General features: G+C 33.9%; 1 pseudogene; it reads right to left on the bottom strand.

Moving 5' to 3' along the window:
- Positions 1-2979: 2979 nt before the first annotated feature.
- LOC122077849 lies at positions 2980-10619 on the bottom strand (annotated as a pseudogene).
- Positions 10620-15141: the final 4522 nt, after the last annotated feature.

The raw sequence follows: 15141 nt of genomic DNA, 5'->3' as shown, positions 1-15141 counted from the left end.
TGTTTTTTTTTCTCGTCAAATCTTGTCACTATAAGTTATGTTCGTAAGATTTCATTATGGTTCAAACCCAATAATAAACCGATTTAAATCGGTATTAACCCGATATTGAAAAGTCAAGATAAACCGAAATCAAACTGGACCGAAACCGACCGAAAACTAAAGTTTCTTAGTGGATTGGTTTTGGTCTCCCTCATTCCTAGACCGAAATCGATTCAACCCGATCGAAACTAAACCGAACCATCCAATTGACATCCCTGGTAACTAAGTATAATTAAGGAGAAACAACTCCCTTTGCGAATCATCCACCAAGTGCTTCAAAAACAGGTGACAGTTCTTGAGGATATCAATATAACTAAATCACTAGACAGAGACACGTATTTTTAGTTATTGCGTTTTTAGAAAAATCTGTGCTTTGGTAGCACGGAAGTGAAGGGGGGAAAAAGATAAAGACAAACGAAGAATAACCGAGTTCAGGATGTAATTTTGGTATTAAAATCTTGAGAGGAGTATGGGAAGTAATTTGATACAGGTATGATCGAACAAATCTTGGCTGCTGTCTGGGCTGCAGCTAAGTACATGCAACCCCTGGTATCAGTTAGGGGAATGGAATCTCAGGGATATGGGTGAAAAATACATCTTAGGTGGGTATTTTCAAATCTGTCATTGGGATTCCATTTCCTTAGCTGTTACCGTGGAGTTGCAAGGCAGCAGCGAAAATTTTCCCAGTATGACCTGATTGAATTTTTTACCCCTAGTATTGGCATTTTTCCTTCTATTTTTAGCCATTCATTTGTTTTGTTTCTAGACTTTTAAAACCTTTTTTCACCACATAGTCAAATCCAATAGGTCATTTACTTGACATTTAAGTAGGGATCCAAACCCCTACCTGCCCACAAATTTGATTATGATCTCCCACATGGCAGATATTTGAGCGATGGAGGAAATCTATTGCTTAGATTGAAGTTATTTGTAGACATGATCTTCATGTGATCATCAATCTATGTTAAAAGGTTTTTAGCCCAATCTGACTTCCTAAAAATGTCAAAATTGGTTGACAAATCAACTTTGAGAAACTTAAGGCAACCATTAAAAATGTGAGGATAGAAACCTATCATGATGGACCATCAATAGAGACCGAGCTTGATTTTTTTTTTTTTTTTTTTTTTTTTTTTTTTTTTTTTTTTTTTAACTCATGTCTAATCCTAGGACCTTCTCCTCAAGACAATCAATTTCAATAGAGGAGCACTCTACGTAGGATCTGACTCCTCTCCAACAATTGGGCCATCCAACTCCCCTCCAATGACCATTCAAGGACTGAGAGGAGTTGGACATGCATCTCAACGCTTGTCAACACCTGGGAATACATGTCTAACTCCACCTAGCCCTTGGATGAATCGTTGGAGGGTCGGTGTTGGAGAGAATCTTCTTCCCTCTACGTGGTAGACATTTGATGCATTTTATATGGCATAATATGATTGTTTTGGTGGGTGTAATGGTAGAAGTGAATTCAATAAATTGGTTGTTATCTATATCTTGTTATGGGTAGAGTTGGACATGGAGTAGAGATACCTCGGGAAAGGGTATAACAAGTATTTTCCATTAAAAAAATGCAAACAAAAAATGTTTTCCAACTAAAGGGATCCAAACTTTTTCCTTTTAAAAGGTTATATAGATCACTTAATTCTATTGGCATTTTAACTTACAGAAATTTACTTTAAAAAAAGAAAAAAGAAATAAACAATCATAGAGTTAATATCTTGAAGTTTTATTTAATCAAGAAGATACTTTTTTTGCAAAAAACCTAAGCCATACATTCTTTAGGCCAGAATAACCTTCCATATGATTGGTTCTAGGAACAAATCAAATTTCCAATCTAGGAACCAATTTTGAGACTTCCAAGTCAAAATGACTTACCATGGAAGGAAAAATTTGAGAGGAGGGAAAACTCAAAAATGTAATCATAGCAAGAATCGGTATGAATAATTTAGGAATAGAAAAGATAAAACAATTGTTGATTAAGGAGGTTTTGGAAGTAGATAAATTAAGATATGCCTAATGTAGCAGTAGGCCAAATTTTCTATTTTAGAAGTGTAGATTAAAATAAACAAGATTAGGGATACCTAATCGGATGATGAATATGCAGCGGAGAGGATCTTAGTTGCACTACGGGTTGTGTTGCATGAACCTTTACGATAAAAGCTCTTCCAATGGTGGATGCACAAATCTCCATAGGTGGTCGAAGGAGAATCTTTCAATACCAATCCACGCTCCAAATTTAAGGATAAGAATGGAGATCCTTGGAGATGCAGAGAGAGAGAGAGAGAGAGAGAGAGAGAGAGAGAGAGAGAGAGAGACTTTTTGACCAGTAGGCTCTAAAGGTATTTTTAGACTGGTACTAAGAGGTTTGCCATATGGAAAGATGATAGGGAAATTTTGACCCTATGGATATTTCGAATATGATCCAAAGTTAATAATAACATGTCAAATTTTAAACACAGAGTCAAGCATATACCCTCCTATATTTTGGTAGTTTTACTTGTACTTTTAGCTATCTATTTTTTTAAATTACATTTTTCATTGGTATTTCACATATTTATTTTGCCACATGGCCAACTCCATCTTGGTTACAACTTCACATATGACCAGGGGACCTTGTGCTCTACTTGTTTAAATTTCAAACTTATCAAATGTGCCACGTGGAAGATATTTGTGCTAGTCTAAAGATACTATTAGACTACTAAAAATTCTCCCAAGGATTATTGAATGCATGAAGAGAAAGGTTTTTTTTTTCCCCCTTCTCATATTCTTTTCTACTCTCAATAATTACAATTGAATGTCAATAGCAAAGCAAATGATTGTGATTAGCCTCTATATCTATTCCAACACCTTCTCCTAATAAAATATTGTCATGTTAAAAACAACAATACACCTCAATCCATGCAGTTTGCTTATATTTGAATATATATATATATATATATTTTAACAACATTTATTTAGTCTTTCAAAAACTATGTACTACATCTTCGAGTATACTCCTTAACAAGCTTTGCAAATGATGAGGACTTGTTTTCTAACAATTTTGTTGGGGAATCATATTCCAATATAAGGCCTATTTGAGACAAGAAAACATATTAGTATGCTTAAGCAAACACTATAAAAAAATGAGAAGATGTATTACTAAATTCAACTGGACCGATTTGATTGTGTTGCATTAATTATTAGATACTAACCATTATCAAGAAGAAGGACCATATCAATATCAAGAATTGATGTTATCCTATGTGCGATTGTGATAACAGTAGACCTTGAGAAATGTTGCCTAAGTGTTTTCTGAATGAGATAGTCAGTCGTAATGTCCACCGATGCAGTAGCTTCATCAAGTACCAACACTTTACTCCTCTTCAACAACACCCGTCCCAAACAGAGTAGCTGCCTTTGACCCATGCTCCAATTCTCTCCATTCTCAGTCACTGTGGCAAATACCATATGAAAATGGTTAGCTATTTATGACATTATTATCATTAAATTTTCTTCCCTTATTCTTGTTAGAAAAGGGGTTGGGGGAGGGAGATTAATATGTACACTATAAGTTACAGTTAGCATATGATATTACACTTGTGCATGGACAAATTGATGTCAAGCAACTTTGGTATAGAGTGACTATGAGAAGAAACCAATAGAGTGACTGTGAGAAGAAACCAACCTGCAGAATCAAGCTTTCCTTCCTTCTTTCTAACTTCATCACCAAGTTGGCATCCATCTAAAGCCTAAGAAAACAAAAACTCTATGTCAACTTAAACTTACCACCTTACTTGATTATTAAATATGACATAAAATTAATAATTAAGGATAATCTAAGCAAATAATAATGAACAAGCAAGGTGTGCCAAGAGAAAATGGAAAGCAAGAAAGTAAAATAGTGAACTTCCCAGGTCCCAACTGAGAGAATCTCTTAAGACAAACTTGGCCTAAAGATTATCCAATGCATTCAATGAAATTATTTCAACGTCATAATAGATATGATTTAAAAAACTAATATGAAGAGGACAACCACGAGAAAGAATTTTATAGAGATAAATGTCACAACTAGTCAAATGTGATGTATCTGTTTCGTGTGCAAATCATTAGCAAACATAAGCTAAGTGCATCATTCTTTGTCACTAGCTAAAGATTATCTATCAAATGAATAAACAAAACCCACCTCCCAGATCTGTTCATCAGTGTACTCTTCAAGCGGGTCAAGATTACTTCTTAGAGTCCCCTCAAACAATGTTGGATCTTGTGGGATAATGCTCAATCGTGATCGCAAATCATGAAGGCCAATCTTAGAGATGTCGATATCATCTACCAAGATATGACCGATCGTAGGTTGAAGCATACGGAAGAGGACTTGTACGAGAGTTGATTTACCACTTCCTGTTCGCCCAACAATGCCGATCGTCATTCCTCCAAGGAAAGTGCATGTTATACCTCGCAAGATAAAAGGAAGGTGTGGGGCATACTGGACCTATATACATATTAAATAATTATATAATAAATCTTAATATAATTTTATAAGAATAATAAGAATTATCCAACAACGTTAAGTTTTATGAATATTCAGTAAACGAGGAAATGAGTATAAACATGAAGACTTAAGAAAATTAGATTGTGATTACCTGAAGATCAACAATATCAACTTTTCCTTCTGTTGTCCATTCATGAACTGGCTTATTTTCTTCTTTCAATAGAGGAGGTTCACTTGGGATACAAGTGTATTGCAGTATTCTCTCAACAGATATGATTTTACTCTCAAGACTACAAAAATCTCATATAATCCCATGCATACTGAAATTAAGTCCATATGTGACTGCTAAACCCATAACACCTTCAAGAGAAAAAAAAAAATTTAATTTCACTTGAGCAATCAATCATGGTTTCCCTAAAGGATGATTTTATAATACCTTAAGATCAAATTTTTACCAGGACTCAGTACTCCCTTCGGCACTAAGATCAAGAAAATCAAAGAAACGACATATGTGATGGATGCCAACATATCCATGCGGAAGCATAACCACTCTATTGCACCAGAGAAATGAAATATAGGCCGGGAATACCCATCCACTAGCTTGAGATTAGTGTCTATAAATCTATCTTCTTGATCGAAACACCTGATTGTAGTTGAACCTAAACTAGATTCAGAAAAATGTTGTATAATTGAAGCTTGGCATATTCCAACTAGTCGTGATAGTTCTCGTGCTGCAGATATGTAATATTGCTACAAAACAAAGTAAAAAAAAAATATATATATATATATATATACAAATTAATAAAAAAAATCTAGTGAATATATAGTTAATGAGAAAATGATATATTTTATTATTGTGAGTTTCTTACAATTAGATAATTAATAATGATACTATCATCATAGATGAACTGTAGGAAAATATTTCATTTTATTATATCTGCATCAACTGTCATCTTTTCAATGAATAGTATTGTACTTCATTAGATGTTGATTGAATTATATACATTTGATTGAATCTTAAAATTTTATCCCTAAATTCTTGGATTAAATTTTAATGAATATGAGTGTAATTGTTTCTGATGTTATAACGTATTTGTTTTCTTTTTCTTACTGGTTTTTAATTATTTTATCAAATTCAATTAACAAATGTATGTGTTTATTTTCAAACTTTTTTTGTCAAATCTAAATTTTTTTAATTATGATTTGGATAATATGACCTTACTTGACACTCGTTGTCACCAAAAGGACATGCATGTGTAGTTAGCACAAAAGCACAATATAGACCAATCTAGGCATTTCACTTAGGCTAAATGTAATACTTTTGCATGCCCACTTAGGAAAAAAGAAAGAGGTATATATGTGAATGAAATATAAAAAGAAATAAGGAAAGAGGAAAAGAAAGATGAAAATGAAGGAAGAACATTATTTTTTCATCAAAAAATTTCAACTACTACAGCATTGGTTCCTATGTAGTCCACCTAGATATGATTCTCTTGATTACCCAAATATCTTTCACACATGGTAGTTTCATTGGGTTCAAATTTTATCAATATGAATTGTCTAAATCATCACCTATCCGTCTATTAATTTTAACCCCAACTGGTTTAGAATTCAACTTCCTTAATTTTAAACAAACATCAGTACAATTATTGAAAATGCAAATTAGAAGTCTAAATATAGTGGACCTTACAATAAATATTTGGTCCAAATCTTAACATATGACTAATCCAATCAATATGGAACAACAATCCAACGTTTGGTTTGACAAAGCAGCCCCCTCCACATGACCCAAAATTGTTGAACCACTAAGACAAGGCTCTTAGTAAATTTTTGCACTAGATATTTTTCCTTAAAATTTTTTTGATAAAATATTTTTCTTTAATTTTATAGAACCAATATTTTCATTGAAAAAAAAAAAAATGGAGCTAATATGTCATCTTATATTTTTAATCCATTTAAATCTAAAATATATTATGCATATTAAAAGCGTAACCATGCCGTGTTAGATGCATTTTGCACTTCTTCCTTTCTTTTAAAATAATTTTAGTAATAAAAAATCTACAATATTACATTAATTTATATGAAAATATCATTAAAAAAGTGAATATATTATTTATAAATTCAAGAAGAATATTAAGGTTTAATCACCACTTTTACATCAAAGTATATATGCATTCATCACTATATCATTTTTTGTGTGAAAAAAGCAAATTCAGAATTCATTGATCAAACAAAGCTTGAATGAACTTGTATTATAGTTTGTTAACCATATAGAAAATATGGTTATACTTTTAAGCATGAGAAGTGGAACCGACTATAGAATTACCTGGTACCAAATGCACGTCACAGTGATAGGAATAAACACAATTAACATTTGCCATGCAACCTGTGACATTACTACAATAGTTCCCAAGAATCCTATGATTGAGATAAGAAGTTCCTCAAATTGACGTGGAATAGAGGTATCAACTGCACTTTGATCTATGGAAACCTGCATAGAAAAAATATCATTTATTTAAAATTTAAAAGTATATTAACATTTATAGTAAACAAATAAGATTATTTATATCTTAAGAGTAAATTAAGCGTATTTACTAACTCGATTTAGAATCCTTCCGCTCGGAGTAGAATAAAAAAATGACATGGGAGCACGAAAAATGCATATGTGCATTTTGTTAAAGAACTGAGTGGATGTCTTGTATCCAACAGTTACAATTAGCATAGACCTTATCAATACACAAAGAGAACTTCCAATGGTCAAAGCAACATAGACAAAGATGAGAGTGGATCCTCCACCATGAGGTCTCACATCCCTTGAAACAGGAGTGACCAACATCATCCAGTAACTGCTGACTATTAGGAGAAGCTGAAAAAGAATTTGTGCCAGCAAAATCAATGGTACAAAAACCCCTTTATATGCAGTGGTAACATACTTCCAATATGCTGAAAGACTAACTCCACCATTTTCTCTCTTTTCTTCTTGAACAAGTTGTCCTTTTGGTCCAATTAGTTTTTCTCTTGTGTGATTTTTAGGGTCTCTTTCCTTATTTTCTTGAATAGACTTCTTACTACATAACATATTTTCATCTTCTTCATCATTTACTAAATTATTCAAAGTAGTCTCATGTTCAGTGGAATTAAGTTGTGCCAAGGCTTTCTTATGTGCATCCACAAATTCCATAAAGTCAGTTCCTGAACTAAGAATTTCTTCGTACTTTCCTGCTTGAGTAATCCTTCCATCTCTCATGACCTGCCAAACAATAGAAATGATCATTCTCAAATCAAGTTAAGGGACTTAAAGTAAGAAAAGAAAGACAACATATTCTCACCAGAATAAGATCAGCAGAAGTTAAAAACTCTACTTGATGGGTAACATAAATTACTGTTTTTGAACTCAAAATCCCCAACAAACACTTCTATCACAAAAGTTTAAAAATTAATGGTTAGGCATTCAAAAAGAATTTCTAGTTACATGAAAGAACCAAATATTTATACATATCAATATAATTTATTTCTCATGTCATAAGCAATATAACAACATAAGTTTTATGCAAGACAATGCTTTCCAAAAAAAAAAAAAGCATCACTAAACATAATGTATGTATATCTTGTTTGTTTAGATAATTATGATTTTACTATTCTTAAATTAATTTTAAACCAAACTTGGTTTCTATTGTAACAAAATTCTAATGCAACCATAAAGATGTTTTGAAAGTAGTGGTTAAAGAATAACTACCTTAAATAGATGAGTTCCTGTGTGAGCATCCACCGCACTAAATGGATCATCAAGTAAATAAATATCAGCATCATGGTATAAAGCACGTGCAATTTGGATTCTTTGCTTTTGGCCACCACTCAAGTTAATCCCCCTCTCCCCTACGATAGTTTGGTCCCCAAAGGCACACAATTCTAGGTCATTCTTCAATGAACATGCCTTAAGAATCATCTCATACCTTTCATTTTTCATCACTTTACCAAACAGTATATTATCTACTATCTTTCCACTCTGTATCCAAGGTGATTGTGCAACATAGGCCTTTGTCCCATTCAATTTAATGGCTCCAGATACCTTTGGCATTTCCCCCAATAGGCATGAAAGGAGGCTTGACTTGCCTGAGTCAACAAAACCACAAATAGCCACTTTCATACCGTGATACACTCGAAAATTCAGATCTTTCAATGTGAGATTAGGGGAGTGAAGGTCCCAAGAGAAATTCCCCTTGATTATTTCAACTACGACATCGACATTCTTTCTTGAAAGCTTTTGCACTATCTCCTGATTAAGATCATCAAGGCAGAGGAATGAGGCTATCCTATCAATGGAAACTCTAGTCTGAATTATCATGGAGATTGTGTCTGGGATGAGATAAATTGGCCCTTTCAAAATCTGAAATGTTGCAAGTGCAGTTAAAATCTTTCCCGAATCAAGTGGAATTCCCATAAGCATACAAAATCCAAAAGTAACTATGGATACGAACATAGGAGCAGATAAGTAGACAAAGGAAATCATAGCTGATGAATAAAGTAGTTTTTTTAACCATATTGTTTCAAAGTTCCTTAGGTGAATTATTTTAGCCAAGAACTTCATCTCCCAACCTTGGAGCTTGAGAATCTTCATATTTCTCAGAGCCTCAGTTGTCACTTTCATCCTTCGATCCTTTGAATTCATCAATTCTTTTTGAAATTTCTTTTGTAGTTTTCCCAGTGGAATATTTGCTAACATCAAAATCATTATGGCAACAAAAGCTACGAGTGAAGCAATTCCAAGTTTATTGTACAAGATCAACAGTGCTAGAACAATCTGAACAGGAACCCTCCATATATCGTGCAAATACCAACTGAAAAAACCAATCCTCTCAACATCAACACTCATCAAATTAATGCTTTCCCCACTAGTGTGGTCCTGCTTTGATTGACTTGAAAGCCTGAGAATCTTTTTATAAATTATTGAGAACAATGTAGCACGGACCTTCATTGCCATCTTTCGTAATTTAAAGAACAGGTGTCTCTCTGAAAGGCATGTTATAAGCTTTGAAAGAAAGAAAATGAATACTAACTTATAGCCTCTACATGTTAGTTGGTAAGGGCTATTGAGATATTGAACAAATACAACAATAAAGTATAGTCCAACATAAGAAGCCAATGTGCATATAATAGAGAATAGACCTGTCCATAGAATTTCTTTCCACATTGAGAAAATCAATGCCTTCACCAGCTTGAGCGTGCTTACTTGACCATTGTCGTTACTATCAAATTCAAGTTTATTTTTAAAACAAGCAAAGACCACATTGGCACTATCATAATTGGTAAGTTGAGGAATATCTTCAAGGTCTAATGTTTTTCTAGACCCAAGTGCAAGCAAAGGGCGAATCCAAGCAAAAGTAAAATTACTAAGAAGATTGACACTTGCATAAGGAGTTATAGTCTCTCTACCAATGCTTGATCCTTGTCCTTTGTCACTATTGTTTCGACTAGAATTGTTCTTCAAAAGAGGCTCCAAAAGAAGGAAATCTTTGTCTTCTCGGCGCTTTCCAAACAACCCAACATAGCAAAAGAACAAACAAGCAATAATGGATACAACATCAGAGAGCCATAGTAGGACTGATGAGGATGAATGTTTCCAATATAGACCAAGATGTATAACAAGATAGGAACAAGACATTAGGAAGTAGAAGGCCCACCAAATCCTCAGTAGAATAGGAAACTTGCGGTCACTTGAATGAGGAAACCGGATATACAAGTAAGCAGATATCACAAACCAAGTGAGTGCTTTGAATGAAAAATCCAATTGGGCAAAAATTTGTAGATTAGACCAACCATGTCTATACCCAGAGAGATAGTTTAACACACATAGGAGAAAATCACAAAAGGATAGACTAATACAAGATATAAGGGTTGACCAATAATATAAAATGTACGTATTCTTCACCATTGATTTTGAATTTTCAAGGGCAGGCATCATGCATTTCTTACAAGCCCATGAAATGGATAAAACTATTAATAAAATTATGTGTGAAGAAGCAGAAACCCCGTGTAGAAAAATGGTTGCAGAAGACTGCGGAAAAGAAATCCAAATATTTGTATCATTATTTGATTCTTCAAAAACATTCATGTCAGCAAATTTTCCTTTTTTCTTTCTATAATTTGGTGGTTAGCGTAAGAAGGTCTAATACAAATCTTAAATCATCTTTACCACACTTTGAAAAGATGTAAGTCCATTTGCAAAATTGTTGTGGAGACTCTTGCATCTAAATATCAATCATTACCACCTTATGTGTTCCAGAAAGACTTAGACTAATTTTGGAGACTCAATATCCCTCAAAGATAGTTGAACCTGCTAGCAAACAAATAGAATGACGATTGTTATAAATTTTATATAGATCAAGAGAGTTGGAAAATTTGTCATTGAGAAATAAAAAATAGAAGAGGCTGCAGTTTTATCTGACTTAAACCATGTTCAGCTAAGAACATCAATAAAGCGATAGAATCTTAGTAATAATGAGATGAAATCAACCAATAAATATTTTAGAATTAACATATTGGAATAAAATGCAAACAAAGAACTTTATATCATTAGAATACTAAATGATGCATTGTGGTGGAATTTTTATCTAAAAAAAAAAAAAACTAAACTCCAAAATAGCAGATCGTTATACAAAGTTCTAGATAATGTAACTATAGAAAAATAATTAGGAATATAATTAACCCATGTGACATACAGTAGCCATTTTGCAAAAAACCTTGCCAAATTATTTATGGCAATTTGAAGATCATTAAATGTGAGGGGGGAAATCCTAATGACACAATACTATAACTAAGCACACTCAAATTTGATTTTATCTATAAATCAATAATTGGATTGGGCATGCACAAAATGACTCATTATAATCCATCTCATATGATCTATAAAGTTTCATTTGTTATATATATATTGAGTCCACAGTTTTAAGGCATTACTTACACAACGCTGCAACTAATCACACTGAACAATTTTATTTATAAAATTTCAACCTATTGGGTTATTCACCAAGTTAAGTGACTCGCTACAATCGAATTCATACGAGATATACAAATTCAATAAGCACATTCTTAACTCTTGAGACACTAATTATACTTTATTTTTCCCAAATTATGATGCCGATTATGCAAAATGACTATATTAGAACTCTACTGCATGCAAATCAAAACTCTACTCTATCAATCAAGCAACATATCTAAACCTACCCTAGTGAACTCAATCCATATGACTCCCCCTCTCCCTCCAATCTTATCTTGTGTGACCCCACCAACGATAGTTTGTGTGGGAGTCACCGATAAGAATAATACTATCTCGGCTTGGGTTAATTGTACGATTGATAAAGATATTGTCATCTCATTCAATGCTGATTATATGATGATAGGAAAGGCCATTGAGGCACTTATTGGAGGGATGCGCATGGGAGTAAAACATACCATGGATGTAGGATGGAGCCATAGGGAAACTTGGAGTGATTCTATTGATCTTCAATACTTTAATTGACTATAAAAACAAAAATTGGCTGCTAAGCGAAATTCCTCTTTTTTTTTGAAGTTCATAATTTTTTGTCTAATCTTAGTATTTGTATTAAAGTGGAGATCTTTTGAGACATGTAGCCTTTTGGGTTCTCACTAAGAGAACATCTCTCTATAACTTTCACCCTTATACTGATGATATTCACTTCTTTCCTATCAATCAATTAGTTATTTTTCTTGTGATAATAATAATATTAATATTAATAATAATAATAATAATAATAATATATTAAAAAAAAATCATGGAAGTACCAGCCTCTTGGTACACTCAATGGTTATCAAATTATATGTGAAACCTTGAGGTCCAAGGTTCAAGGCTTTTTGTGTCTAACTTAGATCTGAACAGAGAAACTGACAGCCAGAGGTTCTCATGGTATTGATTGTCATTGACACTCTGTTTTTCATGAAGGTTTCGATGTAATTTACTTCCAATTGTTTTGTCGAGGAGAACGTAAGATCCTAAAAAATCCTGATTCCATTTCGCATGTATGTAGGTGAATGAAACACTATTGGATAGCCTTTTTTTTTTTCCATTGTCGTTCCAATTTTTTGTCTAGAAACTATTCTCTTTTCTCATGGGCAGGGTTTTAAGGAAATGGTGTCAAATAAGATATCAGTCTTGCCAGACTGATTTTACCCTTAATCTTTACGATCCATGGTCCACCGATATGGATCGCCCTAGTATCAGTATTGCCCATGACCGATACTTATAGGATCTTGTGACGTCCTAATCCGCTATCGATACCAAGTTGATTGATTAGAATTGGGTCTCAGATGTTGGACCCACCTTTAGCCTTTAACTTTGATTATGCATCTTATCTCGCCTTGCATTTCATAAATGGAATGGAATAGGAAAGGGTTTTTAGAAACTACTTTTATTTTATAGTTTATAATGTTTTTTCCCTCAAAATGCGGTGATATCTTGATAGTGGACAAGCTTAGCACCCATCGAGGATTTCAACCCCATCATATTAATGGATTTTTTTTTTTTTCTTTCATTCAGGTCTCAATTGAACAAATATATGCTTCATTGTCAAGTTTTTAAAAAATGACATGTTATTAAAAATGAAATGGGAAGAAGAAATATAAAAGGCACCGTGAGTCGTGATTTTTACGGATAGACATAATAGGGGGAGCCAAAATGACAGCCCCACCAGAAATCTCACTCTTATTGATGTTTCTAACTATTTGATCCATACACTGGTTTAAGGTCCCCATTGCCTTTTGAAGAACCTTTCCCAAAAATACATACAGATATAAAATAAATTTTATAAATAAGCCCGAGAAAAACAACAAAAACGAGAAAGAAAAGTGATTAAAGATTATGGAGCTCTTTTTGCATCATTCTTAGGAGGAAAAAGGATGAGAAAAAGTGCAAAGTTGCTTGAGAGAGAGATCACTAATCAGTCCTTCCTAGAAAGGGGTTTATTAGCATGAACAATGGTGACATAGCACAATACCAGATTACCAGTAAACCTCTTGCGTAAGTTCTGGATATGATAAAAGAGGAAACGGAAAACCTATCCAATGAGAATAACCTCAAATTCAAGTTTTTGAATTTTGAATTTTGACTTTTCATCTCATTTCTTGGCAAACAAAATATAGCCTTAATTCTAGAAAATATTTCATGGGAATTGTGTACCGTTCTTGGTTTTTTTCTCTTCAATCATATAAAGTTTCAACCTTACTGTAGTCAACTAGCTACCATGTTTCATTGGTGATCAAAAATCTTACCTTAAACCTAGCTTGGTCAACATTACTAAACCTCAATCCTGCTCTACAGAACCAAAGGAATACATGAATCTCACATGGGATCTCTGGGTTTTCACACAGAGAGAGAGAGAGAGAGAGAGAGAGGGGGGGGGGGGGGGGGGGGGGGGGGGGGGGGAGGTGTACCTTGGTAAAATAGCATCATGCTTTTGAATGACGAACGTTTAACTTGTTCATGAACATTATTTGACGAACACAAAATTTGGTGAGTAGAGGGAGAACTTTTTTAAGCTTGAAAGAAATGGATGTGTATTACTTCCTCATAGCTCCTGACTTCCTTTCAAATAGGGAAGTGATCTGTGTACTTCCTCACAAATAGGAAAATTACAGGTCCGTATTATCCCTTTTACCTGTTCTTGTTTTCTTTCTTCGTTTTATAGTAGAGGGTTGGACACGCGGCTAACCCTCTTGGAGCTAGTTGACCAACTTTTTTGGAGCTGGGATAAATAGAATGTTTTATTTTTTGCAAAGTTGGCAAAAATAGAGAACTCAATCTATACAAGGCAATTTCATATGGATATCTATCAATCTTTTATGTGTTGATGGTTCAAAATCATATTATTCATACGTCATCACACCGGAAGGGGGTAAGGTTTAGCTGTTGGAGACTGCTGAAATCTTTACTTGAGTTTGGTTCCACAGGCGACTTGATATGATGATTTACATATTGCTATTTTACAAAAAGAGGAGGGGTAACAAAAAATAGGCAAGTGTTTTCTATTAAGGAGACACACAATAGTCTTTCCGTGCCTGTCTATGTTTGGGTATAAAACCACGCAAGTCGGTAAAGTTTTTTTCTTCAAAGATAAAATACAAACTAAAGGGAAAAGGTTGCACCCCTTACACCCTTTTATAAGAAGGTGTGCAATGATGCCCTACTCCCTGAATGGATACCTATGCACTCTCTGCCATTGGCTTAGATGCTAACATGGAGACCACATGACCAGGTAATGATCCTCAGACCATAAACTAAATAAATATAGAAGAAAAGAGGGGGGGTGGGTGGGGAGGAGACCCTAAAGTCCAAGACTCCAACTTGCAGAAAGGTTGCCTGCTTCCTCTCTATTCAACCTATGTTCCCATATTCACAATCACAGAATAAACAGGTTCGGCAGACAATGATTTGTCAGTGTGATACTTTCTTTCCCTTTCTTTTGGAGACAACCCATTTACTCACTGGATCACTAAGGCACTTTGTTTTGTTTATGTAACCAAAAGGTTATCTCCTTCACACCCCCCCCCCCTAAAAAAAAAAAAAAACCCCCCCAATATGAAATACATCCCTCCTTTGTGGTAATTTTAATACAATTATA

Source organism: Macadamia integrifolia, chromosome 5 (genome assembly GCF_013358625.1).
Source record: "Macadamia integrifolia cultivar HAES 741 chromosome 5, SCU_Mint_v3, whole genome shotgun sequence".
Lineage (NCBI taxonomy): Eukaryota > Viridiplantae > Streptophyta > Magnoliopsida > Proteales > Proteaceae > Macadamia > Macadamia integrifolia.
Note: the sequence above shows the minus strand (reverse complement) of the source record. Positions and strands in the feature narration are given on the sequence as shown.